Raw genomic sequence first — 6,000 nt, 5'->3', positions numbered from 1 at the left:
CATAATTATTTACAATTAATTAATGAAAAAACTTATTACATGTGTGCATTCACGGGGGTTGGTGGCAGCTTGCCTGTTTGGTGAGCAGCTACAATTTGGTTAAAAACACCCGGGATCGAATCTCAGATTCAATCCCTGTTTTTCTACCTAAGGTGCTCGTTTATACCAACTTAGCTATAGCGGCTTCCACAATGGTAATACTTAATACAGGGCAGTCTCCTAGATGAAGATGACATTGACAGAACAGAACCAGATAACCATTGTGGTAATTATTAATTAATATTTACTCATTTCTTTATTTATTTAGTGTACGTACGACATAATTAAAAAAACGACACATGGCATTAATATATATAATGGATATGTGTGTAGACAAGATAAAGACAAGAATGATTTGTACATAGCATATACGTACAAATAAGCAGTAAAAATATTATATTCAGATAAAAAAGGCACTAAAATTTTAAATCTCGTTCAACTAGCCATTCAAGAGCTGAAGGATCTACCTGAAAAATGTCTCTCAGGTCACCAGGGTAGGCTCTTATGCTGCAATCCTCCACAATGTGCCGGATGGTTTGGTTTGTGGCCTCACACTGGGGTGTAGAAGATCTTCCCCACTCACGTGCGATGTCTGCGTAGATACCATGTCCTGTGCGTATCCTATTTAAGTTTTTCCATAGGTGATGTGGGAGCTCAGTCCCTTCCAGATTTTGGTTGAGAAGGATATACTCGTTTAAGTCCGGTGGCAAATTTCCCTTCCAAGTTTCTAGCCATTTCAAATTTACACTGAACCCTCTATTTACGAGTTCTTTTCAGCCAGTATTAGTGGAAGCCATCGGGATTTAAGGCGATTTATATTTAAATATGGGAGGTCGTTATAAATTGGTAACAGGAGGTTACTATTTATTTTTCTGTATTCTGTTAGGAGACTGCATTGTCTGCCCATGTACGGTGGTGCAATGTTTCTCAGAGTTGGAAGCCAGTAGAGAGGAGTGCATTTAACACAGTGTGGTATTGTTCTCATTTCTGAAATTATTTGCGTATCGATTTTATTGATATGAGGACTGTTTAGCTATCCTGCTGAACAATATTCTGCTGCAGAATAGACCAGGCCCAACGTGGAGCGTTGCAGTTTAGTAGCAGAAGAACCCCATAGAACCACACAGTTTTTGCTCACAATACTTACTCAGTTAAGTATTTTCATCATGCTAATACTTATAGTGTATGTATGACCATGATAAAAGTTATTTTGGTACTACTATACTATAAAGACACGGCCCTGAGTGGAACCTTTATTATTATTATTGGTTTTTTTATTATCATTTTGTACTTACTGTTAATGTTAATTTATTTCTCACTTTTTGATTTTTGTAACGTTGGTCAACTTTTACAGGTGTCGCATTACTGTGTATTTTGGTCAAAGTTTCGTTTAGTGGTTTCTGAATATGTGTTTACATGTTGATTAAAAGGAATAATGGGCTAGTGATATTTTTATAATTTCAGTTGAAATAACAACAACGAGAGAAAGTTGTTTGCCTGTGACGAAACCGAATATCATTTATAATTATCGGATAAGCTGTTTGGAAAAGAAAAATTTTATTTCATGTAAGCTGATAGTTTTATTAAAACTTGTGAATTTTGTCTTGCTCACACATCGCGGTTGCAGCTGATTTGTATATTAAAGTATTAAATTTAATAGTGAATATGTTAAATATAGGGTATGTGTTCCTCACTAGACTACGCTTAAATTGCTATTTTTCGCATGAAAAATAATTCACTGACTAAAGCCAGCCTTTATTGGAAGCTTTTCACTCCACAAAATAAACATGAACATCGAATTACACTGGTGAAGCCAAGCAGCGAGCATCATTATTATTAATACCAGACCTCCATGGAGTCAAATGACTCCTTGCGGGAGGCAAGCACTGTTACACAGAAAGCTCATCAGTGTCAGACAATGCATTCCACTTGCCAGCCACCCTCCATGCAAAGAACATGCCCCTGCTCACTCTCTCTCTTCTTATACAGCTTCCAGTATATCCTCGTGTTCACTCCCCCATGCCCTTCTCCCATTTTACAAAAAATTTCTTCCACATTAACTTGGTAACAATCCTTTATCAACTTAAATGTTTCAATCATATCCCCTCTCTTCCTCCTATTCACAAGGCTTTGCAGACTGCAGTTCCTCAATCTGTCCTCATATCCTAGATATCAAAGACCAGTTATGACATTAGTCGGTCTTCTCTGAACCCTTTCTAATATATCCTCATTTCCAATCGCACAATCCATACAAGGCCAGATCAAGTCTTCTACAATGGAACCAGAACTTTTTTACTTCTACAAGTTAAGGTCCTCTGTCTCATTGCAATAATCTGGTGTGATGTCTTCACAACTTATGTAATGTGACCTTTGAACTTCAGATCCTTGTCCACCACCACTACCACTTCAAGGTCTCTTATCTCCTCAACTTCTTCCAAAATTTCCCTGCCAAGTGTTTGATGCATCATACAAAAATATTTTCAGAGAAGCTGATAAGTATGAAGACAAATATTTGAATATTATTGTAGTTATATATCATTTATTTGAGTACTTTTGTATAAAGTGTAGTTTTCATTATCAGATTAAATTTTTGTATATTTTGTGCAATACTTTTAACTGCAGAAAATTTAAATTTCCCCTTCACATTTTGTGTCTAGTTGAAACAAGACTGGCTAATGTATTAAGCCTTTAGGTAGAATTGTTTCACTTTAAATATACTGTAAAAACTGCTACCAAAAATAATGCTTTGCACATTCTTTTATCCATAGATGTGTTTTGTCTTTTGTTGTTCAGTTTCTTCAATATGAAATAATGTTGCTGCAGAACTTCTGTCACCAAGTTAAATCTAGATATCAGGTTTTAAGACACATTCCAAACAGTTATGCACAGTATATTAGAGTACTGTTGCGATGACATTTTAAGTTACACATATCATAGCATATTATTATGTGACCCCTTATGTCATTATAGGACTCCACACACAACATTACACCATCAAATAATTCACCATTCACTGTATTTCACCATTTTCTCTAAACTTTTTGTCCATTAACTGCATGTTCTCAGACTGGATGCCTACTTTTTATTTTTATTTTGTGTGTGTGGGGGGGAGGGGAGGAGGAGGAGGAGGTGAAGAATGCTACCACTTTACGAGTCTGACTAACTCACCTTCATTTGAAATAAGCTCAGTACAAGTCTTGGAGATGGACTTTTCCCTGATAACTGAGAATTTAAGAAAAATACATGATTGTTGTTGTCATAAGTGATGGCATTAGTCACATGAATGTGAATGCAAGAAGTAGATAACAAAAACACAAGATTAGAGGGAATATTTTAGTGGAAAATAAAATAAACACAAAACACCAAATATAAACAAAACATAAATTTAATAAGAGGGGAACAATAACAGTAAGGAAAATATCTAAGAAAAATAAATACAGTATAAATTAAACCACAGAAGGTAAACATGCATTTATTTATTTCTTTTAGGATTACACGGTGATCAGCACTCATATTTGTAGATTTAGGGACTCAAAAACACACGTGTTGAACAGATTATTTTATTAATTACAAATAAAATAATGTGAAAAAATGTGAAATGCTCAAACACAACCCAAATCTCAACAAAAATGATGGCCTCACCATTTCAAGAATGTGGAGGACCCATCTACAACCTGTATAACATCCTAAACTAGCATTAGAAAAATTCCCACTACAAGAAGACAACCTGGTGACGTGTTTAGAACATTCAATAGCAACTGAAAGAAATCATTTTGTAACTATCCAGAATATTAATGCATGAGGACTCTAACAGTTTATTGTAGTTGCATTTATCTATTTATAATATATGTATAATTTTTTTTTTTTTTATATATATAATATTATTTCTTTCTTTATTTATTTTTGTTTTTCCTTTCTATCACTAAAGGTCAGGCTAGAAAAAAGATTTATTAACTACGTAGATTTAGTTTACTGATATAGAAAGCATGAGCATGTAGCTTGGTTCTGTATACAGTTGTATTCTTCCGATGATGACCTCGATATAGAGGTCGAAACGTCAAGTTTTATTTTATTTGTAATTAATAAAATAATCTGTTCAACACGTGTGTTTTTGAGTCCCTAAATCTACAAATATGAATGCATTTATTTAAGCGCCTCTGTAGCGCAATGAAGAATGACGGTATGTTGCGTCCTTCGATTAGAAAAGGCCTAAGTTCAATTCTTGTCATGACAGGAGGAATCTTTATATGGACTTTTTCAATTGAAGGTAAGTTAGCCGATCTCATACAGAGGTAGCAGGGTTTTTTCCTCCCAGAAACTCGGGTTTTTCATCCAGCATACAGACAAATCGACCCTTTAGAACACACAATTTACAGACAAAAATACTAGCTGTGGTGGTTGTGTGCAGTAGATGGCGTTGATGTAGGTGATTGGTAGTAGAGGTTTGGTGTAGTAGCGGAGACGGAGTGTTGTATAGTAGGTGCCCTCCTGCGATGAGTCTTTGGTCTCCTTGGAGGTGTCAATAATAATAATCTACTTAACATAATTGCCAGCCTGGTTGGCTGAGTGATTAGTGTATCCTCTCACCAACCAAAAGGCTGCGGGTTCGAATCCCACCATTGGCATGGATGTTTGTGATTGTCGGTGAAAATACTAGTGGTGGTGGTTGGTGGTGGATGGTGTTGGTGTAGATGATGAAGGTAGTTGCGAGTGGTGGAGACGGAGAGTTGTAGAGGGGAAGAGGTACCCGACCGGTAGAGGTACCCTCCCTCAATGAGTCTTTGGACTCCCTGGAGGTGTTATTAATAATAATAATTTCTTCCTATAAAATTTCATTAATTTTTTAATACAGTTACCACAAAAACCTTGACATTCTCTTATTCTCGACTATTAGTTCAACTTATTACTTGCAATCTTCAGTACCTTAAAATTACATTAACAATAAATAGTGTTATTATTCCCATCCTTCTTTTTGTGTTTCACACTGCAATCCATTATTCACTAATTGTAATGCTTATATAGTTTTCCTGAGTTCGGCTTAAACATTATTTATTGGCTTACTGCAAATAAATAATGTTACCTGACTTATTTTACACTAAATATTTTTTGCATAACCTAACTTCCAATAATAAAAACTTGCAAAAATAATAAAAACTTGCAAAAATAATAAAAACAATAATACTTATCATTATTCCATTTAATGTAACTCAACTAACAGTGATTATGTTACAGTGATCTAATGTTTATCTGACTCTGCAATTATCAGAATATGGAAAGATCTGATAATTGAAGTATAATTACATGGTGTACTACCAGGAGTTGCATAAATAGTAGATTGATTGATTGATTAGTCTCATCCGTCTTTAGGATGGGTAGAGTCCCCCTTATGAGGGATTCATGACCAATTTAATGCAGCCACGCAGCCAGTTCATCACTCCTTGCTGGATCCCTAAGGCCAGTATTCATGATTGTAATCCGTGTGGGTTCACAGGGCTGATTCTATTTTTTGCCTGTACTGGGGTATGAAAAACCAGAATTCCAGGTGACAAAACTCTCTACTTCCATACAAGACCGGCTAACTCACCTTTCGTCGAAAGTGACCAGATAAAAGTTCCTAATTTCACTGATGGAAATCGAATCCCGGTCTCTCCAACCAAAGGGCTTCGTCTATACTGGCTGAGCTATGGAGGCTCAAATGGTAGATTATTGTATATTATATTATCTAATACAGAGAAACCAAGTGATGCAAAAAAAAGTACTGAGACACTAAAAGAGCTTGAAAAATCACAAAAAGCAAACAAAACACCAAAAATCTGAATACTCCATAAAACAGTGATTTTCAACCTTTTTCATAATATGGCACACCTAGACTAATTATTAAAATTCTGTGGCACAGTAAAAATATATTCTTTTAATTTTTTTGATGATGTGGCAAAAAATAGGCATAATTTTGATTGATTT

At 35.2% G+C, this 6,000-nt stretch overlaps 1 protein-coding gene across 1 annotated transcript in view; it reads left to right on the top strand.

Annotated features, from left to right (window-relative positions):
• Nucleotides 1-1,440: 1,440 nt before the first annotated feature.
• sip1 (septin interacting protein 1) overlaps nt 1,441-6,000 on the top strand; it is a 292,796-nt gene continuing 288,236 nt past the window's right edge. Inside the window, exon 1 of the mRNA XM_090395420.1 lies at nt 1,441-1,605. The gene's annotated coding sequence lies outside the window, so the exon portion shown is untranslated. The remainder of the gene's footprint in view (nt 1,606-6,000) is intronic.

Source organism: Typopeltis vanoorti, chromosome 7, assembly GCF_054136105.1.
Source record: "Typopeltis vanoorti isolate ZY-2024b chromosome 7, IOZ_Tvanoo_1.0, whole genome shotgun sequence".
NCBI lineage: Eukaryota > Metazoa > Arthropoda > Arachnida > Uropygi > Thelyphonidae > Typopeltis > Typopeltis vanoorti.
Note: the sequence above shows the minus strand (reverse complement) of the source record. Positions and strands in the feature narration are given on the sequence as shown.